The sequence below is a fragment of the Anomaloglossus baeobatrachus genome, chromosome 3 (genome assembly GCF_048569485.1).
Source record: "Anomaloglossus baeobatrachus isolate aAnoBae1 chromosome 3, aAnoBae1.hap1, whole genome shotgun sequence".
NCBI classification, from domain to species: domain Eukaryota; kingdom Metazoa; phylum Chordata; class Amphibia; order Anura; family Aromobatidae; genus Anomaloglossus; species Anomaloglossus baeobatrachus.
The window spans coordinates 556,246,822-556,271,739 of record NC_134355.1 but is presented as its reverse complement, the minus strand read 5'-3'; the positions used below and the strand labels follow the sequence as shown (position 1 = coordinate 556,271,739).

The 24,918-nt window shown below is 51.3% G+C and overlaps 1 protein-coding gene across 2 annotated transcripts in view; it reads right to left on the bottom strand.

The window, feature by feature from the left end:
• The window catches only part of ACSL3 (acyl-CoA synthetase long chain family member 3), a 157,825-nt gene extending 145,635 nt beyond the window's left edge, over nucleotides 1-12,190 (bottom strand). Inside the window, exon 1 of one of the 2 annotated variants that reach the window (XM_075340824.1) lies at nucleotides 12,005-12,190. The gene's annotated coding sequence lies outside the window, so the exon portion shown is untranslated. The remainder of the gene's footprint in view (nucleotides 1-12,004) is intronic. The other variant, XM_075340822.1, reaches the window with a different exon arrangement.
• Nucleotides 12,191-24,918: the final 12,728 nt, after the last annotated feature.

Sequence of the window (24,918 nt, the reverse complement as noted above, 5' to 3'; positions counted from 1 at the left end):
AGATGGTCGTCTGCAAGAGCAGAAATCGCTGCGCAACGCTTCAGCCAGACAGGAAATAAAAGCATCACATGCAAAATTACCATATATCGCCAAGTGACCAGTCCACAGCTCACATATGCAATATCAAGATCGGTTGTAGTTATTGAGGTCTATGTATACATATGGGTTACGGAGTTATCAAGAGTGTTCACTTCTGGGGGTAAAAAATTGTTTAAAAGAACAGAGTCCCCAGTGGTTGACACCTTTTAATGGCCAACTGAAAAGATGGTAATAATAGCAGCTTTCCAGACTACTCAGGTCTCTTCTTCAGGCTCAATATTGAATTGTCTTTCCTCCAATCGAAGAGAATGCCCTCTTGTTCTTGTCCCAGTCCTTGGTAGAAACAGATCATGGGAGAGATCTCTATATGGCCCTCTGATATATTTGTACATATTTATTAGGTCTCCCCCAAGTCTTCTCTTTTCTAGCGTAAATAGACCTAATTTTGATAGCCTTTCCGTGTATTGTAATGCACCCACTCCATTTATTATTTTAGTAGCCCGCCTCTGAACTCTTTCAAGCTCAGTAATGTCTTTCTTGAGCACCGGTGCCCAAAATTGCACACAATACTCCAAGTGTGGTCTGCCGAGTGATTTGTACAGAGGGAGAATGATGTTTTCATCTCGTGCCCCCAGACCTCTTCTAATGCATCCCATCACCCTATTTGCTTTGGTGGCTGCTGCCTGACACTGGGCACTCCAATTTAGCTTCTAATTGACTAAGATGCCTAAGTCTTTTTCCATGTCTGATTTCCCCAGCGGTTTCCCATTTAGTAAGTAATCATAGCATCCGTTTCTCCTTCCCATGTGCATAACCTTACATTTATCAGTGTTAAACCTAATTTGCCATTTTTCAGACCAATTCTGCAATTTACTCAAATCCATCTGTAGTTGCAAACTGTCCTCCTTTGTGTTAACTACCTTACATAGTTTTGTATCATCTGCAAATACTGATATTTTACTCTGTAAGCCATCCACCAGATCATTAATAAATATATTAAAAAGTAGAGGTCCCAGTACAGACCCCTGTGGTACCCCACTAGTGATCCTGGCCCAATCTGAGAATGCACCATTAATAACCACTCTTTGTTTTCTATCACTAAGCCAGCTACCTACCCATCTACACACATTTTCCCCGAGCCCAAGCTTTCTCATTTTACTTATCAATCTTTTATGTGGGACAATGTCAAATGCTTTACTAAAGTCAAGATAAATGACATCAAATGATTCTCCTCGGTCCATGTGAGAGCTTACATCCTCATAGAAGCTGATGACCCCAGACACCTACTGAAAAGCAAGAACCATGGGTGAGCACCATACAGGTATCCTGCTCATTAGAGGAAGAGCTGTGTGCATGATCCCTGTTGATCCAGCAAGGGTCTCAGCACGTCATTGGCACTGCTCACTTCTGCTGTGGAAATCAGTGACCCCGGACGCTGCTGGATGCCCTGTAATGTTACAATGTGACCTCTTGAATATACAGACCCAATGCCTGAGGCTGCAATACTGAATTTCAATCCATTACTGCACTGATTGAGTAAAACAGACACGGAGACCTTGTGTGGTTCTAAAATCACCATCATCATCACTCCAATATTGTAAAGGGAATGTGACAGCTGCTACATGTTGTCCAATAAGCGTTTTTCTCTGAGACATGGCAGAGTTAGGCATCACACATCAGGTTTTTGCCATCAGGTACAATCCGGAAAAAAACGGGTAAATCGGATCCAGTACCGCATCCGGTTTATCCCCATAGACTTGCATTGTAACCGGATTGTACCTGATGGCTTTGCGTTGCATCCTGTTTTTTCCGAATGCGGCAAAATTTATCAAAGCGGCGGCCGGAGGCAACGTGTCTTGCAACGTTTTTTTTGTCCGGCAAAAAAAACGCATCGCGCCGGATCCGGCGTGTTTTACAATGAAAGCCTATGGACGCTGGATCCGGCGCAATGCGGTAAAAAATGGATGCGGCTACCGGATCCGTTTTTGTAAACTGCGCATGCACCAAATTAATTAAAAAAGCTGATCCTTCAAAAAAAAAAAAAAAAAAAAAAAAAAGGACAAACCGGATGCAAAAACGGATGCAAACCGTATCCACCGGATCCGGTTTTGTACGCATCCGGCATAACGGATCCGTTAAAAACCGGATCCGGTTTTACATTTTTTTGCTGGATCCTTTGGATCAGGAAAAAAAAGGATTGTGCCTGAATGCAGAAAACTGATGTGTGAAAGTAGCCTTATGGAGTCAAACATACCTGGCTGAGCTCATACAGCCACGGACTGGGCAGCAGGTATCAGCTGTCAGGATCCCTTTAACACACACACACACAATCACAATTATACCCATGGGTGCAATTCTCCAGATCATACAATAAAAAAAAAAAATCTCCCCTCAGACATCACCTGTGACATTAAACGACCGCTGATTGGCAACATATTTCCTGATCAGCAGTGGTTTAATAGCGGAGTGCATCTCCCAGCACACAGCAATAGATCATTATGTGCGCATAGTGGCCATTGTTCTCAGCAGCACAAGTGCCGTAGATCTGCTGTTTTTTTGTTTGTTTATCAGGGTAAAAGATTATTTCACCCAATGAACAAGTGTTTTGCTCATTCATCAGGTGATCAGAGGTTGGCATTATCGGTAAAAGCCTTCCTTGTTTAGTGTAAGTGCCCCCTAGGGCCCGATACAGGCATCCGTATTCTTCACGAATACATGTACCCATTATAACCTATGGTGCTATTCACAGGTCCCTTTTTTTCCAGCAGCATGGATGACAAGGGCCAATACAAGTCCATGAAAAAACACATACAACGCACAGATGTCATCAGTGTACAGTCCGTGTGCTGTCCGTATATACCGTAACATTGCAATGTATAGCAGAAGCTGTCATTTATTTATCCATCCATGAAAAACACTGATGGTAACAATAGACACACGGACCGTACACGGATGGCAACAACGGACCGTACACGGATGGCAGCAACGGACACAGGGACCGCACACGGATGGCAACAACGGACCGCACACGGATGGCAACAACGGACCGTACACGGATGGCAGCAACGGACACAGGGACCGCACACGGATGGCAACAACGGACACAGGGACCGCACACGGATGGCAACAACGGACACACGGACCGCACACGGATGGCAACAACGGACACACGGCCCGCACACTGATGGCAACAACGGACACACGGCCCGCACACTGATGGCAACAACGGACACACGGCCCGCACACTGATGGCAACAACGGACACACGGACCGTACACGGATGGCAACAACGGACACACGGACCGTACACGGATGGCAACAACGGACACAGGGACCGTACACGGATGGCAACAACGGACACAGGGACCGTACACGGATGGCAACAACGGACACAGGGACCGTACACGGATGGCAACAACGGACACAGGGACCGTACACGGATGGCAACAACGGACACAGGGACCGTACACGGATGGTAACAACGGACACAGGGACCGTACACGGATGGTAACAACGGACACACGTACCGTACACGGATGGTAACAACAAACACACGTACCGTACACGGATGGTAACAACAAACACACGGACCGTACACGGATGGCAACAACGGACCGTACACGGATGGTAACAACGGACACAGGGACCGTACATGGATGGTAACAACGGACCGTACACGGATGGTAACAACGGACACACGTACCGTACACGGATGGTAACAACAAACACACGGACCGTACACGGATGGCAACAACGGACCGTACACGGATGGTAACAACGGACACACGTACCGTACACGGATGGTAACAACAAACACACGGACCGTACACGGATGGCAACAACGGACCGTACACGGATGGTAACAACGGACACACGTACCGTACACGGATGGTAACAACAAACACACGGACCGTACACGGATGGCAACAACGGACCGTACACGGATGGTAACAACGGACACAGGGACCGTACACGGATGGTAACAACGGACACAGGGACCGTACACGGATGGTAACAACGGACACAGGGACCGTACACGGATGGTAACAACGGACACAGGGACTGTACACGGATGGTAACAACGGACACAGGGACCGTACACGGATGGTAACAACGGACACAGGGACCGTACACGGATGGTATCAACAGACACAGGGACCGTACACGGATGGTATCAACAGACACACGGACCATACACGGATGGTAATAACGGACACATGGATGGTAACAACGGACACACGGACCGTACACAGATGGTAACAACGGACACATGGACTGTACATAGATGACACTGATGACACCACTACCATTTTTGATGCGTGTGTTTAAACACACATGTGTGAATGAGGCTTAACCCTGCGTTCTCTGCATAACGTCTACAAGAGAACCTGCTAAAGGATCACATGGAAACGCTACAAACACTGGGGACAAGATGACTAGCAAATGTAATCATTATTTCTAGCTGCAGTCTCTCCATGCTATAAGTGACAGGCGAGAATTCTTATCTACTGTACTTTGTAGCAATCACGTGTGATAATGTACAGGGATTATTATCTCGCCCTTACAGAGAAGGTGAATGACAAGGTGTGACATTCCCAGTATACAGTCAGCAATCCGGCTGCTGCTACTAACCACGGGCTGCACTCCAGCAAAGGCATCCGGAGAGCGCCGCAGTGTTTCCATTACATGCGACACGTGCCCGGCTCCTCTATTTATAGGCATCGGCTCTTCTTTTAGTGGCAGCATTCCACTATAGTGTTTACTGACAATAGATAATGAAGCTTTTAACACAAACTGTTTGCAGGGGCTTGAATAAGAATAGAAAGCAGGGTCATCTCCCCACCACTGCCGCCATGATAATCATACATGGACCCAGGCCGCGATCTGTCACAGAAGTCAGGGCTTCCTGGCTGCACCATTCTATAAACACTTTTCTATTTTAGGGTCCGAATGTCCAGGACCAGCACTTTGATGGGCTTGTGACGGATACACAACTGTGTGGACAGCAAGGTGGCTCAGTGCTTAGCAGTGCTGGGGTCCTGGGTTCAAATCCCACCAAGGACAAGATCTGTAAGGATCTTTGTGGGTTTCCTCCAGTTTCCTCTCACACTTCACAGACATACTGATAAGGAAAGTAGATTGTGAGCCCAATGGGGACAGTGATGATGAAGTTTGTAAATCGCTGTGGAATATGATGATGCTACAGTATATAGGCAAAGCATAATTATTGTGGCATTAGATCCTACGTGGCCAGGAGACTGGAGAGCTGCTCTTTCCAAGAGCCAAAACGCTTATTTTTCCATTGACATACAACTATGTATGTGGAATTATCATATACAGAGTTGTAGTTTTGAAAGGAATTTTTCCACATAAAAAATAAATTTTCCAGGTTTTTGGGGGAGATTTGGATATGGGAAAAACAACCTACTAATATTATTCAATGAACCAGGATAAAGGGTGCGTGCGAATGATCAGGCTTTGTGGCGTTCTGGGCGCATGCGTTCTCTCCTCCATAGATACTAGTGTCCTGAGCAGGAGAACACGCTCTGTGCACATGATCAGGATTAGGGCTCTTCTCCACTTGCGATTTCTATGTGCGAGTGCGATCTGATAGAAAATCGGATCGCACTCGCACCAGTGTTAATGAGGCAGTGTCCTCTTGCTAAATGTTTTACGGCACGTCTCGTGCTCTCGGTGAAATCGCAGCATGCTCTCAGCTCTCGCACCCCCATGCAATCCTATGGGTGCAAGAAAAAAAAAAATAAATAAATATCAGAATCCGGGTGGCATGTGCATGTCATACAGATGGCATACGCATGTCACACGGATCCTTGACACTTGCATACCGCGTCAGACTGGCTACCGGAGGAATCTCCAGTAACACCAGGCCTGGCCGCTGTTACATACACTGAACTCCGGACCTGTCACCTGAGCTCCAGACTGCAGCCTGAGCAGCGAGCGCCGAGTGATCGATTCCCCAGCGATTGCTGTTCAGTTCAGCATAGCTGCAAACACACCGGGCTGATTTCTGGAGCTCAGGTGACAGCTCCGGGGTTCAGTGCATGTAACCGCAGCCAGACCTGGTATTACTGGAGATTCCTCCGGAAGCCAGTCTGACGCGGTATGTATAAACACTCACATAGCACTCACATGACGCTCGCATGTCATACGGATGCTATGTAAGGAAAACAAAACACACCGTACGCAGACCACTCGACTCACATTTGTAGCCGAGTGTCGCTGTGAATTTGTAAACGCAAGTGGAGAAGAGACCTGACAGTATTTTTGCTGTGTTCTCCTGCTCAGAGCACCAACGCCTCCGCAACAATACAATTACATGCTGTAGCTCGGAAACCTGCGCAACATGTTACTTTACTGCACGTCTAGAAGAGGCACAGAGGGCAGGAGATTTCTATACATCCCATCCACTGTGCTTGTACTCTACAATGCAGTGCTTTGGACACCGGAAAAACACAGTGCATCCAAAATGCTAATAAAGCCTTGCCTCCTCTTGCGTATCGCTTCCGATAGGAAAGCGCTGCATGCGATATGCTGATGACTCTCCGCTCAGGCTCTGATGCGAGCGTGAGCTGAAGGTCATGCAACTGTGATCTGATATTGAGAGCGGATCACAGGTACGGAGAAGAGGGAGAGAGCACTTTCGCCCTCCTCTCCACTGTCTGTGTGCATATATCGCACTGCACTCTGATGACATCTGAATGCAGTACGCTGCTTCACATGCTCCCATAGACTTGTATGTGGGTATGTGAGCCGTGACTCGCAGCCAAACGCAACATGCTGCAATTCTTCTCTTATGCCAATACGGTATGAGAAAAGAATCGAGGATGGACGCTGCCCCATTGTTTTACACTGGTGCGAGTGCAATCTGATGTTTTATCGGATTGTACTCATCAGTGTACAACACAAGTGGAACCAAGGCCTAAGCTTGTGGGCATTTTTTACCGCGGATTTGCTGCATGTTTTCCTGCAAAAAATGTTCATAACTTTTCTGCAGTCCTTACCCAGCAAAACCTATGGTAGGAAAAAAAAAATGAAGAAAAAAAAAATGCCGTGCGCACACTGAGGCTTTTTTCCCCCTACAGGTTTTGCTGCATGTTTTCTGCAGCAAAAAGAATGAGCATGTCACTTCTTTTCTGCAGGTACCTGTGTTTTTTGCCATAGATAATGGTAAAAAACCGCAGGAAACAACCTGTGGAAAACTCGCTGTAAAACTGCGGGGTTTTTTTTACCGCAGGTGCGGGAATCTTTCAGAGGGTGCAGAATTTTCTTAAGAAAATTCCATTTTCTAGTGCGCACAGGGCCTTACACTGATGGTGGGCACATAGCCTTACAGTTGTGGTGATGCTAAAGTTATAGCTACATTTTTAGTGCTTAAAAAGTTAAGAAAATAAATAATAAAATACTGAAGATTTTATTCATCTTTTTGATTTTTTAAAGAGGTGACCTATCCAGTATTATTTTTTTTTACATTCTATTATTTATGGTAAAAGGTGAGAATTAATCTTGATAATGTTTATTTTTTCTTAGAATTGTTTTGAATATTTGTAATGTTTTACTTTACAATTTTTTTGTTAGTACCCTTATGTCAGAAGTGACCATCAGCCATTGCTAGTGTCCTAAATGCTGTTGTGATTGAAATTGGCTAAACGGTTCACCGCAGTTATCCAGGTGGCACCGGTGCTGTACGAGGTGGGGCCAGCTCCATACAGCCTCCATGGACGGACAGTCCGTGTCACCAAGAGGTTAAAAGGGAACCTGTCAGCAGAAATGTTGCCCTAAACCTAAAAGCTTCCCCTTCTGCAGCTCCTGGGCTGTATTCTAGCATGGTTCCTATAGTTATTCTGCCCCCTTTTAGATCAAAATACCGTAAATAGTTTATATAGTGGTACCTTTCAGTTTGGAAATCTTGTTAATTCTACCACGGGGATGGGCTGTCTGTTGTCCGTTACTGTCCCTCCTGCCGCTTTAGGCCGTCCCCCAACGCTCATCCGTTTCCCAACGCTCATTTACATACCTCAGGACGCCGCCCAGTGCGTCCGAGGTCTCGCGCATGCGCCGTGCCACTGTAGCGGGACTGTGCACAGTGGGATCGCTGGTGACGTTGCGCAGGCACGAGATTATGGGCGGCGCTGTGATTTTCATCAGCAAGCTCCAGCCCAAAATCTCGTGCCCCCCACTTTCCCCTCTGCCTCCACCGTTCTGCGCATGCCCTGGCCAGATAACCCAACGTCACCTCTTTCCCATCTAGCCCAGGAGCAGGAAATGGATGGGAGGAGCGGAGCAGGACACCACCGATCATCTGGTCATCTGGCCAGGGCATGCGCAGAACGGTGGAGGCAGAGGGGAAAGATTTGGCACGAGATTATGGGCGGGAGCTTGCTGATGAAAATCACAGCGTCGCCCATAATCTCGTGCCTGCGCAATGCCTCCAGCGGTCCCACTGTGCACAGTCCCGCTACAGTGGCACGGCGCATGCGCGAGACCTCGGACGCACTGGGCAGTGTCCTGAGGTATGTAAATGAGCGTTGGGGGACGGCCTAAAGCGGCAGGAGGGATAGTAACGGACAACAGACAGCCCACCCCCGTGTACCATTAACAAGATTTTCAAACTGAAAAGGTACCACTTTATTTATTTTGATCTAAAAGGGGGCAGAATAACTATAGGAACCTTGCTAGAAAGCAGCCCAGGAGCTGCAGAAGGGGGAAATGTTTAGGTTTAGGGCAAAATTTCTGCTGACAGGTTCCCTTTAAAGGGGTTGTGCCTTGTAGTAGTAATAATAAATTAAAAAGGTAATAGGAAATGCTTAAAAATAATTGAAGCATACATATTCTGTGATACCCTGGACCCTCTAGAACCAGATCTATTTGTTGACAAATATCACTGATGTGGCATGTGACTGGAGGTAAGTCATCACTGAGTGCAATGATTGCCTGCAGCAGTCACACATGGTATATGGGACATCAAATATTGGTGCCGGATCGTCAGGGGTTGCGACTGGGAAGTAATGATGATTTTATTATTTATAAGCACTCCTTACCGTTGCATAGTTCTTATTTAATGCACAACCCCTTGATGCTGGAGATTACAGCTTTCTAAATGACTTTTCTGTCATGGTTGGTCAGTGAAGGTCAACGCCATCATTTCAAAAGACATATTGATTAGCCTACATCTAGGCTTCAAATGATCGGACGTAAATCATTTCTTTGGCACAAAAAGGATCAACCAAAACTGCATCTGGCAATGGAGGAGGAAAGTTCAGCAGATCAGGCTAGATTTTGCACTGATTTGTTGTAAGGACACTGCTACAATTTTCCCATCGGCATCAAACTGCAACAGATAAAACAAGTAAATGCTTCCAAGTACAAAAAGTGAATGGGATCAAAGACGTAACTGGACATTCACATTAATATTATTCAAGTTTCCATTTTCTGTGGGGCCGGTCAACCATTAGGGAGAGAAGGGTCGGGCAGATTGAATGGCCAATACGTTTGTTTTCAGGGGGTATAAGATTCTGCCAGACAGAAGGGTCCGATAATGGATCTCTCACCTCTGCCCAAGGAAAACACATGAAAGCTTGGCTGAGCCAAATGGTCATGTGCAATGGGAGTCATGAGAGATCACCACCTGAGCGAGTGCTGGGCACACGGGTACCTAATGTGAGTGAGCCACTTAGGCCCCTTTCACATCGCGTTTTTCTCTACGTCCACCGGTCCCGTCGGGGCATCCGTCCGGACCGCCCCTCCCCAACTCTGCAAAGCGTGCTCCGGACGCATACGCCCGACAGGGCCATTCACTGTTTTGGAGCGCACTGCGTTAGCGTGTGCTCTGTTTTGTGCCCATATACGTTTCTGCAGACGGACACCCGAACGTAGACCACCTACGTTCGGGTGTCCGTCTGCAGAAACGTATATGTGCACAAAATGGCACAAAACAGAGCACACGCTAACGCAGTGCGCTCCATAGCAGTGAATGGCACTGTCGGGCGCATGCGTCCGGAGCACGCTTTGCAGAGTGGGGGAGGGGCGGTCCGGACGGATGCCCCGACGGGACCTGTGGACGTAGAGAAAAACGCAATGTGAAAGGAGCCTTACAAGAGATCAGATGGAAGAGATCAGACGAGAACAAGAGGACAGAGGCACAGACCTGAGGACGGCGACAGCAAGAAGAGATCAGACGAGAACAAGAGGACAGAGGCACAGACCTGAGGACGGCGACAGCAAGAAGAGATCAGACGAGAACAAGAGGACAGAGGCACAGACCTGAGGACGGCGACAGCAAGAAGAGATCAGACGAGAACAAGAGGACAGAGGCACAGACCTGAGGACGGCGACAGCAAGACGAGATCAGACGAGAACAAGAGGACAGAGGCACAGACCTGAGGACGGCGACAGCAAGAAGAGATCAGACGAGAACAAGAGGACAGAGGCACAGACCTGAGGACGGCGACAGCAAGAAGAGAAGATGAGAAAAACTAGAAACAAGGAAGGCACAGGTCTGAGGAACCCTGCATTATTCAGGGGCACCGAAGAGCAGAGTAGAGCTTTACATCCATTGGTGTCACTGTCCACATTGGGGCTCACAATCTACATTCCCCATCAGTATGTTTTTTTGCGTGTGGAAGGAAACCTGAGTACCTGGAGGAAACCCATGTAGACATGGGGCGAACGTACAAACTCCTTGCAGATGTTGTCCTTGGTGGGATGTGAACCCATGACCTTGGGTTACTGAGCTATGGAAAGCCTTATACACCATGTCGGGTGCATGATGTATGAGGCGAAGTGGATTATTTCCGCAGAGAAAAAAAAAAAGGAGAAGAAGAACAACAACAACAACAACACAGAAAGTTGACATGCTGCAGATTTTTTTTATGCACCAAAATCTGCAAGGAAAAATCTGCAACATCTGCACAGCAATTCAGGATCCTCAGACTTTGCTGGGATGGGTTTTTCTTTGCAGTATTGATTCTGATCTGATTGATTAAATCTGCAAAAAAAAAAAAACAAAAAAAAAAAAACACACAAAAAAAAACACCACAGCAATAGTGCAGCGTGAGCGCACAGCCTTAGGGGTATGTGTCAGATAAAACCACAAATCTACCTTGGATTTCTGCAACAGATTCAATTCCAAGCCCACATGAGACCCCAGTGGAGTGCACATGGATTAATAGTGATCCGTAATATATCTAGATACCAGCCTTCTCGTCACACTGCTGCTGGAGGTTTATACAGAAGAAGTGGTGGAATTCTGGAAATCTCAGGATGGATCCACAGTAATGCTGAGCAAATGATGAAAAAAATGGAAACACTTAAAACTTCTCAATTTATTCAGTAGAGTGCGAGCGCCATGTACAGAAACACAGGCACGTACAGCCTCGGCTGCCATCAATGGCCGTGCCTTATGGAACTGGTCAATGAGGTGTGGACACTTCACAGGGGCAGGTTTTCAGCACCATAGTGCCCGGCCTGTGGGTACGCGAGCTGTCACGCCTGCTCCACACTTGCCTCCAGCACATCTGGGACATCTTGGGTGGCAGTTGCACCGGCAGCTGCCAGCAGAGGATCTTGATGATTTGCCCGAGTGCTTATAGTGGCAGAGCCTTCCTCAGCCCCCACCCCAGTGACAGCAGCTGTATGCCGGGATTCCTACACGTGCCGCTCACTCTCCATACTGAATAAAGCCACGTTCGGGATGTCGTGTTTCCATTTCCCACACCTTGCCTATAGCCATGTGTCCTCCTGCGTTTCTATTATTCTGGGACTTTTTGCCCATGCGGACGGACACATCACACAATGCGGTTATGGCTCCCAGTCAGACACCAGTCTATCCCCGATAGGTGCACAGCGCTTTATAGCTAGGGCCGGCGGCGCAGGACAATGCCGGGCGGCCGACATGAATAATGCAGGGTGCGCTCACACACGAGTCACCGCAATGACCGCCAGTTACCTCGGAAGAGCAATGTGGACTTGGTTCCCTTGGTGACGAGCGCCGCGGTAATGCCGATCACTCACCCGGGGATGGGAGCACCGGCTCCTCCGCCGCTGACTGACGCTGCTGTACGTAGAAGACGCACGTACAAGGTGCTCGCCGCAGCCGGTGTCACCGCCGTGAACACGTACAGCAGCAAGCGACGCCGCGACCACGACTGCAGTAGCCAATCAGCGGCCGGAGGTGCGGCCATGCTCCGCCCCCTGACATCCTTCCTCTTGTGCCATTGAGGACAGAGAGAGCGACGTGGTGATTGGCTGCGGGAAAGTGGCGCGTTGTGGAGGCCTGGTAGTGTGACGTCATGCGGGGCGGGGCTGAGGTTATTAGAGGTCAGAATGGAGCAGGAATGTTATCGGTCCATGTGTAATAATAATCCAGAGCCTGTCATAGCCACAGTCCACGCAGGAGGCTCCACAGCCTCAGTCACATCCACAGTGCACGCAGGAGGCTCCACAGCCTCAGTCACATCCACAGTGCACGCAGGAGGCTCCACAGCCTCAGTCACATCCACAGTGCACGCAGGAGGCTCCACAGCCTCAGTCACATCCACAGTGCACGCAGGAGGCTCCACAGCCTCAGTCACATCCACAGTGCACGCAGGAGGCTCCACAGCCTCAGTCACATCCACAGTGCACGCAGGAGGCTCCACAGCCTCAGTCACATCCACAGTCCACGCAGGAGGCTCCACAGCCTCAGTCACATCCACAGTGCACGCAGGAGGCTCCACAGCCTCAGTCACATCCACAGTGCACGCAGGAGGCTCCACAGCCTCAGTCACATCCACAGTGCACGCAGGAGGCTCCACAGCCGCAGTCACATCCACAGTGCACGCAGGAGGCTCCACAGCCTCAGTCACATCCACAGTGCACGCAGGAGGCTCCACAGCCTCAGTCACATCCACAGTGCACGCAGGAGGCTCCACAGCCGCAGTCACATCCACAGTGCACGCAGGAGGCTCCACAGCCTCAGTCACATCCACAGTGCACGCAGGAGGCTCCACAGCCTCAGTCACATCCACAGTGCACGCAGGAGGCTCCACAGCCTCAGTCACATCCACAGTGCACGCAGGAGGCTCCACAGCCTCAGTCACATCCACAGTGCACGCAGGAGGCTCCACAGCCTCAGTCACATCCACAGTCCACGCAGGAGGCTCCACAGCCGCAGTCACATCCACAGTGCACGCAGGAGGCTCCACAGCCTCAGTCACATCCACAGTGCACGCAGGAGGCTCCACAGCCTCAGTCACATCCACAGTGCACGCAGGAGGCTCCACAGCCTCAGTCACATCCACAGTGCACGCAGGAGGCTCCACAGCCTCAGTCACATCCACAGTGCACGCAGGAGGCTCCACAGCCGCAGTCACATCCACAGTGCACGCAGGAGGCTCCACAGCCTCAGTCACATCCACAGTGCACGCAGGAGGCTCCACAGCCTCAGTCACATCCACAGTCCACGCAGGAGGCTCCACAGCCTCAGTCACATCCACAGTGCACGCAGGAGGCTCCACAGCCTCAGTCACATCCACAGTGCACGCAGGAGGCTCCACAGCCTCAGTCACATCCACAGTCCACGCAGGAGGCTCCACAGCCTCAGTCACATCCACAGTGCACGCAGGAGGCTCCACAGCCTCAGTCACATCCACAGTGCACGCAGGAGGCTCCACAGCCTCAGTCACATCCACAGTGCACGCAGGAGGCTCCACAGCCGCAGTAACATCACAGGGGCACAAACATGGTGCACGTGTACCTCCCCGGGGCTCGGCCGGCTGCCGAGCTGCTCGGATCCGGGCTCGTCGGTGGGTGCTCGAGCTCCTACTGGACCCGGGGGTCACGTCGCTCTGAAGGGATGCTGGCGCTATGTGAGGGGTGGTGTTCGGTGGGGAGGTTCACAGCCGGGGGCCGCGGTTGTTTGGGGGTTAAGTTCGTGACACCACCCACGGTTTGTGGTGAGTGAGTGGGCGCCACCGCTGCCGTTGACTGGGCTCCCGGGGACGGTGTTATGCAGCTTGGTGTTGATCTCCTCCATGGGCAGGGGTTGGTGACCCCTGGGGCCTGATTGGGACATGAAGGAGGTGCAGGCGGGATGGTGCGGTGCGCGGCCCGAGGGCACTGTTGTACTCACTACAGATACACCGGAGTCTCTTTGAAACCAAAAGGATGGTGGTCGCAGGGCCGGATTAAGGTTGGTGGGGGCCCCTGTGCAGAAAATCTGGTGGGGGCCCCATAAACGTTAACATTTTTAGCCATAATAGTAGAGCACGATTACAGTACTACAATACAGATACAGTCCAGGATCACTCACAGCAGTCACTTATACACAGTACAATATAGACACAGTCCAGGATCACTCACAGCAGTCACTTATACACACAGTACAATATAGACACAGTCCAGGATCACTCACAGCTGTCACTTATACACACAGCACAATACAGACACAGTCCAGGATCACTCACAGCTGTCACTTATACACACAGCACAATACAGACACAGTCCAGGATCACTCACAGCTGTCACTTATACACACAGCACAATACAGACACAGTCCAGGATCACTCACAGCTGTCACTTATACACACAGCACAATACAGACACAGTCCAGGATCACTCACAGCTGTCACTTATACACACAGTACAATACAGACACAGTCCAGGATCACTCACAGCTGTCACTTATACACACAGCACAATACAGACACAGTCCAGGATCACTCACAGCTGTCACTTATACACACAGCACAATACAGACACAGTCCAGGATCACTCACAGCCGTCACTTATACACACAGCACAATACAGACACAGTCCAGGATCACTCACAGCTGTCACTTATACACACAGCACAATACAGATACAGTCCAGGATCACTCACAGCCGTCACTTATACACAGAAAGTAGAGTTACTCACATATTTTTAATTGATCCCAATGTTAAGGCAGCCAGGGACGGCTCCAGGTTTTTGTGGTCCCCGGTTGAGTCTCAGTGGGCCCCATCCACACACAGACACGCACATACACATACAGGCATACGTACATATACATATTTGAAGACGAATTCACAAAAATACATTTAAACAGACAAATATATGCACAGTCATATACACTGACATACATCAGACACAGACGCATTACAGGTGTTAATATGGAGAAGTCACCGGCAGCCTCACTCACCTCCCCCGCTTGTTTCCAGCTCCTCCAGGACATGTGGCTGTGTTGCATGATGGCCATCAATAACAGACATGACTGCACACCATGCACACTGACACAGCACTGCTGTATATACATCACAGGAGGGGCTGGGGCCTACAATATATACATTACAGGAGGGGCAGGGGGCATAGACATTACTGGGGGGGGGCATAGACGTTACTGGAGTGGCAAACAGCTCTGGTGGCGTACACATTACTGGGATGGGTGGCTTAGCGCTCTGGGGGACCCATATAGTACACACACACAGCTCTGCTTCACACACACACACACACACACAGCTCTGCTTCACACCACACATCTTTCTTCAGCTCTGCTTCACACACACACAGACAGCTCTGCTTCACACACACACACACACAGCTCTGCTTCACACACACACACAGCTCTGCTTCACACCACACATCTTTCTTCAGCTCTGCTTCACACACACACAGCTCTGCTTCACACACACACAGCTCTGCTTCACACACACACATCTTTCTTCAACTCTGCTTCACACAAGCACACACACACAGCTCTGCTTCACACACACACACACACACAGCTCTGCTTCACACCACACATCTTTCTTCAGCTCTGCTTCACACACACACACACAGCTCTGCTTCACACACACACACACACACACACAGCTCTGCTTCACACCACACATCTTTCTTCAGCTCTGCTTCACACACACACACACACACACACACAGCTCTACTTCACACACACACACACACACAGCTCTGCTTCACACCACACATCTTTCTTCAGCTCTGCTTCACACACACACACACACAGCTCTGCTTCACACACACGGCTCTGCTTCACACACACACACAGCTCTGCTTCACACACACACACACACACACACACAGAGCTCTGCTTCACACCACACATCTTTCTTCAGCTCTGCTAAACACACACACACAGCTCTGCTTCACACACACACGGCTCTGCTTCACACACACACACACACACAGCTCTGTTTCACACACACACACAGCTCTGCTTCTCACACACACAGCTCTGCTTCTCACACACTCACACACACACAGCTCTGCATCACACCACACATCTTTCTTCAGCTCTGCTTCACACACACACACAGCTCTGCTTCACACACACACAGCTCTGCTTCACACCACACATCTTTCTTCAGCTCTGCTTCACACACACACACACACACGGCTCTGCTTCACACACACACACACAGCTCTGCTTCACACACACACACAGCTCTGCTTCACACACACACGGCTCTGCTTCACACATACACACGGCTCTGCTTCACACACACACACAGCTCTGCTTCACACACACACACACAGCTCTGCTTCACACACACACACAGCTCTGCTTCACACACACACAGCTCTGCTTCACACACACACAGCTCTGCTTCACACACACTCACTCACACACACACAGCTCTGCTTCACACACACACAGCTCTGCTTCACACACACACACACACACAGCTCTGCTTCTCACACACTCACTCACACACACACAGCTCTGCATCACACCACACATCTTTCTTCAGCTCTGCCCCTACCTGCTCTGATGTCTTCCTCCTGCTGCTCCGGTATAGGCCGCCATCCTCCTGCTGCTCCGGTATAGGCCGCCATCCTCCTGCTGCTGTTCCGGTGCCGCAGCCATCCTCCTGCTCCGGTTAGTCTCCTCTCCTGGCCGCGCGCGTGGGTCTTCTCCTCCGCGGCCACGCGCGTGGGTCTTCTACGCTGCGTCCTGCTGTGACATCCGCGGCGTCCTGCTGTGACGACCGCAGCATTGGACGCCGCAGCAGAGCAGGGAGCAGGCACACCTCTGACCCCGGAAGTACAGGCGATGGTACTTCCGAGGTCAATCAGCGTCCTGCGCCCGCAGTTTGTTTTTGCGTCTTAGAGACGCAGATACAAATAAATGTAGGTGCTTCCCCCCCCTTGAAAACACAGCTGATTTAGACTGTCTTTACGGAGGGGGATCGGGTGTGAAGAAAAGAAAAAAAATTGCTGACGGGTGGCAAGTATGGCCCTGGTGGTGGGGGCCCCCTTGGAAGCTCTTTTGGTGGGGGCCCCGGGGCTGAAGCCCCGCCTGCCCCGCCTATAATCCGGCCCTGGTGGTCGGTGCCCGCAGCCAGCTGCGCTTTGCCCCTTAGTCAGGTTGGTGGTTTCCTCCTTTCTCCTGCACCTTTTTAGTAGAATGCTGACTTCCTTCGCTTCAGCGACGGGAGTCCGCTCCCCGGCTAGTGGATGTCGGGGAGCCCGTTTGCCCGCAGACGCTGGCCCGTGGGATCTCTTTGCCTGGGCGGTGGCTTTCTATCCCCCTCGTTGGGCTGTTGCCTTCAGTCTGGACTTGGGTGGGAAAGAACCTAAGGTCCAGACCCCAATCAGTGAATTCGACTCGGTCCAGTGGCTTCTGGGCCTCGTACTGGGTCTGAGTACCCCTCCGGTTTCCGTTCGGTTCCCCGGTTCGGTACCGGCGGGCTACTACCCTGTCCCAGTCCCTGACTGTTCCACTGGTTGTCTTCCCGGCTCCTGCAGGTGGCCTCCACCGTCTGCCCCCTGGCCACAGGGTATCCAGGCTCCTACCCAAATCCCTGACAGACGTTACTCCTTTCCAACTACTCTCCTCTCCTAACTGATCTGCGTGTTTTTCCCACCTCAGGCTATCCGAACTCATCAGAGGGCGAGGCCAACCGCTTGGCTCCAACGTCAACACATGAGAGGGGTGACTCAGGGTTTTTAGGTTGGCTACTGATACCTTTTTAGGGGTAGGGTGTTTGTGCAAGGGTCTACCTGACTAGTCCAGGGCGTAACACACGCAGGAGGTTCCACAGCTGCAGTCATATCACAGGGGCACATCCATGGTGCACATGTGCCGCCCCCGTGCCAGCAGCCGGTGCTGCTCTGATTCGGATCTACGGTACGGCTCGAGGGGTTCTCCGGACCCGGGGGTCGCGCGGACACTCCGAATAAAAGGGGACATATTTATACGGGATTGTTTGTAAGATGTCTGTGACGCCACCCACGGTGTGTGGTGAGATGTAGCACCACCGCTGCCGTTGCGGGGCTCCCGGGGGCATTGGGCTGGAAGGTGGATGTTAACCCCTCCGTGGGTAGGGATGTATGTCCCGGGACCCAATGTCTTTGTGTTGAGGATAGTGAGTGCAGGGGCCGGCGCACCCGGCCAGGCCGGGGATGTTACTCACGGTCAAATAAAGCACACGAATCCTGTGGTAAACCAAGGTGTTGGTGGCCGGCTGTGGTAAACCAAGGTGATGGTGGCCGGCTGCGGCAGCCGGCCACCATCTGATCCCACACCTGGGTTGGTAGTGTCGCTGGCGGCGGGGCGCTGCGCTCGCTAACGCTCGGGTCCGGCGCTGCTGCTGCTCGGTGGCTCGAGCGGTGGGCCAGATCCGGGGACTCGAGCGGCGCTCCTCACCCGTGAGTTAAAAGGGGGTGGTTTGTGTGGGGATTTAGGCCGTGACGCCACCCACGGGTTGTGGTGAAGATGGGCACCACCGCTGCTGGTGACGGGGATCCCGGGAGCGATGGTAGGGAGCAGCTGGGATGTTGTTCTCCCCCTCCGTGGATAGGGGTGGGTGGTCCCGAGGCCCGATGGTGTGACGGGGAGGCAGGGTTGCAGGGACAGCGCGGCGCAGTGCCGGATGGCACTGGTGTACTCACTCAGCAAGAGATGCACAAAGTCTCCGGTAAACCAAACGGTTGGATGGACGGGTCCCGCAGCCGGCTGCAGTGTCTCTCCCCGGACAGGTGATGGTGGCTGTCTTTCCCTGCATCTTTGTGTACTGTGTTGACTCCGATGGCTTCCCAACGGTAGTCCGCTCCCCGGTGTATAGGTGCCGGAGGAGCCCGTTTTGCCCGCAGGCACTGGCCCTTGGATCTCTAGCCTGTGGCGGTGGCTGTGTGAGCGGTTGCCTTCAATCGGGACTTGGTTGTTAGGGAACCCCGGGGGTTCCTGTCACATTCGGATTTGGCTATTGACGGCGGCTCCAAGCCTGGTCGGGGTCCGATGGCCCTGCCTGTGTGGTTAGCTTCACTCTGTTCCCCGGTCCGGTATCGGTGGGCCACCGCCCAGCCCCGGTCCTTACGGCTCTGCGGAGTTCCACCAACTCCTGCAGACGGCCACCACCGTCTGCCAACCTTGCTGTCAGTGCCTGGGCTCCTACCCAAACACCTGCAGTTTTTGACCTCTCGCTTTCACCTCCTGAACTGAACTACTGCTTTTCCCGCCTCCAGGCCTGTGAACTCCTCGGCGGGTGGGGCCAACCCCCTGGCTCCGCCCCACCTGGTGTGGACATCAGACCCTGGAGGGAGGCAACAAGGGTTTTTGTCTGACTAATGTAACTGTCTGGGGGTGGGGGGGGGGGGGTTGTGTGTTTTGTCTGTGGCTAGCTGGCTAGTCCAGGGCGCCACAGTAGTCAAAGTCTCTATCCTCTGTACTCAGTGATTTGTAGATAGGACTTCCTGGTTTGAAACACAGGAGTCCGCTCCCGGTCCTTTGGTTGGGAGCTGTGCCCGTCTGACGCTGACCCTTGGGATCTACGGGCCCTGGTGGTTACCCTATCCCTCTCTGTAGGTGGTTGTCTACTTTTCGGGACTTAGGTTGGGACAGGACCTAAAATCCTGCCCTCAATTGGTAAATTAGCTAGGCCGTTGGTGCCGGTCCTGGCTTCAGGGTCCAAGTACCCCCTCTGTGCACACGGGCTCCAACCCTGTCCCGGTCCACCTCGGATCTCCAGCAGCCGTCTTCCCGTCTCCTGCAGACCCTGGCTACCGTCTGATACCTAGCCAAGGTGTCAGGGCTCTGACCCTGGCAACTGCCAGACTTCACTCCTCACTTGAACTCTACCTTCACTGATCTGCTCTGTTTTCCCGCCCCGGGCTCTCCAGACCCCTAGGTGGGCGTTCCCTATCCACCTGGTCCCGCCCACTGGTGTGTCCGTCCTTCCCTGAGGGGGGTGACTAGGGTTTCAGGTCGGCTGATTTAACCCTTCGTGGGATGGCTGTTATGCGGGGGCTTACATGTTCAACTACCTGTTTTTCCAGGGCGCTACACGCACAGGAGGTTCCACAGCTGCAGTCACATCACAGGACACATCCACAGTGCATGCAGGAGGTTCCAAAGCCTTAATCAAATCACAAGACACATCCACAGGAGACTCCACTACCACAGTCACATGACAGGACACATCCACAGTGCACGCAGGAGGCTCCACAGCCGCAGTTGTGGCGCCCCTGAGGCTTCAGTCGCCACAGAGTATTGCACCCAAATTTGGGTGTAATGCTAAACTCGGATCCTGAGGTCAGTCCCGGTTTCATCACATTACACACTCAAATACACACCAGGTTGCCCTGTTCCCACTGGGGACTGGGCTAGGGTAGGGTAATTACGGGGTCACTGACAGAGTAGCATTTACAGGATGCCCTCCAACAGGGGCCCCAGTCCCACTAGCTTAGGACCTGGGAGGGGGGAGGTGCAGCCAGTAGGGGGATTCAGGAGCCAACACAACAGTTAGAGAGTTCTCCAGCAGGAGAGGAAGGGAGCAGATGTGCCTCACGGATGCTCCTGTGGGAAGGAAGAAGAGTTCACACGATTGCCGTGTGGAGAGTGCATCTGCTCCCCTCGGAACCGGCGCCACACCGGGCGGCAGGACCATAGGGAAGATCATACTTCACTTTGGTTTCAAGCTTCCCTGGCCACACAGTGCCAACAGCATAGTGCCAGAGAGGATGCGGGGCCTCGCATCAAGCCAGACCCCATATTGGAACCGCGGCACCTGCACATAGGGACAAGAATACTACTCGTGAAAACCCAGGTCCCCATGTAGCTTCAAGTCAGGGATCCACTGACAGGCGCTATAAGGAGGGAACCCACCGGACACCACACCAGACTGATCTCTAAAGGGATTAGAGTAAAGGCTACTTTACACGCTGCGATATCATTACCAATATAGCTAGCGTGCGTTCCCGCCCCCATCGGTTGTGCGTCACGGGCAAATCGCTGCCCGTGGCGCATAACATCGCTAGGACCCGTCACACATACCTGCCTAGCGACGTCGCTGTGACCGGCGAACCGCCTCCTTTCTAAGGGGGCGGTTCGTTCGACGACACAGCGACGTCACTAAGCGGCCGCCCAATAGAAGCGGAGATGAGCGGGACGTAACATCCTGTCCACCTCCTTCCTTCTTCATTGCGGGCGGCCGCAGGTACGGTGAGGTTCCTCGTTCCTGCGGTGTCACACATAGCGATGTGTGGTGCCGCAGGAACGACGAACAACATCGTACCTGCAGCAGCAATGATATTTGGGAACTAGACAGCGTGTCAACGAGCATCGATATGGTGAGTATTATCGCTCGTTAACGGTCGCTCCTGCATGTCACACGCAACAACGTCGCTAACAAGGCCGGAAGTGCATCTCGAATTCCGTAACCCCCAACGACATCTCGTTAGCGATGTCATTGCGTGTAAAGGGGCCTTTAGACAGCGGGTAACCTCAGTGACAGTTCAGCTGATTGCGCGGCTGTCTTCATTAGCTGCGTGGAGGTGACCGGAGCGGCTGTGTCTGCTGCAGCTCCGGTCACCTCCATGCAGCAGCGCTGGATGCAACGCTGGACCATCCTGGAGTACGCCGGACATGGAGGGCTTTTTGGGGCTGATTAAAGTGGTGAACCAGGGTATATGTGTGTGTTTTTTATTTCTAATAAAGGATTTTTCGGGTGTGTGTGTTTATTTACTGTAACTTACAGATTAATCATGGAGGGTGTCTCATAGACGCCTGACATGATTAATCTAGGATTTATTGGCAGCTATGGGCTGCCAATAACTCCTTATTACCCCGATTTGCCAACGCACCAGGGCAAATCGGGAAGAGCCGGGTACAGTCCCAGAACTGTCGCATCTAATGTATGCGGCAATTCTTGGCGGCTGTTGGCTGATATTGTTAGGCTGGGGGGCTCCCCATAACGTGGAGCTCCCCATCCTGAGAATACCAGCCTTCAGCCGTATGGCTTTATCTGGCTGGTATTAAAATTGGGGGGGACCGCACGCCGTTTTTTTTAATTATTTAATTATTTATTTCACTGCACAGTATAGACACGCCCACCGGCTGCTGTGATTGGGTGCAGTGTGACACCTGTCACTCAGCGTGGGGGCGTGTCTCACTGTAACCAATCATAGGCGCCGGTGGGCGGGGAAAGCAGGGAATACGAGATTGTTTAATGGGCGGCCGGCTTTTTCAAAACAGTAAAAGCCGCCGGACCAGTGTGAATGCCGTGCAGCGCCGGGGATCGGGGAACGGTGATTATATGAGAGAGGGGGATAGACTGACATGGACAGAGAGTGAGGGACAGAGATAGTGACGGACTGACAGAGATTAGTGAATGACAGACATTGTGAGGCGCTTCAGAACGCAGCTTTTCAGCTGCGCTCTGAAGCAGACCTTTTTTAAGCTGCGGTGCAGAGCGCACACCTGCGCACATAGTATCAGATATCAAAATCGTATGAGGGATGTCACACGTTACAATTGACTAGGTTCATACAACAAAACGTCCAATGTATGAGGAATAAACGACGTGTATGCGATCACCGTATTTTCGTTCAATCTTGATTGCACGTAGGTTTCACACGCAAATACGTCACGAACGATGCCGGATGTGCGTCACTTACAACTTGACCCCGACGACGGATTGAAAGATCTATTGAAGCGTGTAAACCAGGCTTTAGTCTTCCTCTCTGTAATTCTCTCGTGGTGCCGTCATGGGTGCTGGAAAAATACGTAATTACTTACCGGTAATGTGTTTTTTCTGAACCCATGACGGCACCCTTACATTCCCTCCCTGCACTTAGGGGTTGCTAGTTTGCTTCCTTTTTTCGCTCCTCTTCACTGGGCGGTTATGGTGGCGGGATATGTTTTAACGATGTTCCTTGTTTCGGAGGTCCTGTCATGCTCGGTAATCAACTGATGCGGGGAGAGGTGCCGCCCCTTTTTATTCTGGAGGTTTCCTGTCCTTGAAGGGCGGATCCCCTCTCTCTCGTGGTGCCGTCATGGGTTCAGAAAAAACACATTACCGGTAAGTAATTACGTATTTTTGCGTCTTGAGCTGACGTTTTTAACGGTACCATTTTGCGCAGCAACATCCTTTTGATCGCCTGTTATCACATGTTGTACAAAATTCGCAGCTATCAAAAAACGTCATTTTGCCACTTGGAATTTTTTTGTCGCTACGCCGTTTACCAATCAGATTAATTGATTTAATATTTTGATAGGTTGGGCGTTTCTGAACGCACCGATACCAAATGTGTGTATGTTTTTTTAACTCTTTAATTTTCAATGTGGCAAATGGGGGGTGATTTGAACTTTTATGGGGTTTTTTTGTTTGTTTTTTTTTTATTTTTTTAAAAAAAATGTTTAACTTTTTTTATTTTACTAAACCCCCTAGGGGACTTTAATGATCAGCAGTCTGATCGCTCTTCCATTTCTCCAGATCACAGCTACACAGCTGAGATCTGCAGAAAAGGAGCTCTCCTATGTGAGAGACACACTATGAAGAAAAAGAAGAAGACGACGAAGACATGGATCGCACATCCCAAAAATACAATGATATAAAGCCGCTAGGCAAAAAATTAAATAGAACATGAGGTTCTTTTGTTACCATTCTGATCAGATTGTATTAAGCCCACTGCCACGTCACAGCAAACCTCTTGAGTGGGTCCCTAACCTGACCTTTTTGTGCGGCACTGTGCACTGACCACCGCTGCAGCGACAAAGCGCCAGCAGGGCGGGCGACCTGGTGCCTCACAGCACCCATGCTGCAAGGCGAAGCCCCCAAGGCTCCAGGCCGCGCCGCCCCACTGACACGACACCACCACAACAGCAGCCACCACACAGCACCAGCACACAGTGAGAGGAGCTGTGCACTCACCTCCCACTGGCTCCCATATGTGGACTGGGAGCAAAAAGAAGGCTGACCCCTCTTGCAGTCTCCTGCTGATTAAAATCACCTGTGCCAAATGGGGAGAGTGCAGATCCAAGCAAAAAAAGAGGGGGATAGAATGTTGTATAACACACTATGAAGAAAAAGACATGGATCGCACATCCCAAAAATACAATGATCTAAAGCCGCTAGGCAAAAAATTAAATATGTGAGAGTGTAAGAGGAAGTGACACATGATCGCTACAGAAGTCATCACATGACCCTGTGCTACCATGACAACCATTGGCTCTGGGCACTCAAAGGACATCCGCGAGCAAAGTGTCCAACCTTGTCACAGCGCCGACAGATTGGCTGCCCATCAGCATCGTAACGATCAGGAAACTGGGGCAGCAGGTTCCTGCCGCGTCGCCGCCAGGGGAGGTCATCAGCACTGGAAGGCAGTTCAATAGTTGCAGGTTGCTGAGTCCGTTGCTTGGATTGCACCGCTTTGATCAAAGTTGCCATGCTTTGAATCAGTTCAAGGACCTGGAGCTGCAGTCGAAACAAGTTGTACAGTTTATCTTTGAAGTCACTCAGGTATGCGATTCTCCTCAGTGGACATGTCCTTGCAGGCACAGGGTGTCCTGCTGGTTTCCGGTAGCAGAGCTCTCTTTTGTGTTCTTTCTGTGCTCCACCCACGAATGCACGCCCCCTAGTTTCAAACTCTACACAAGTAATGGTGAC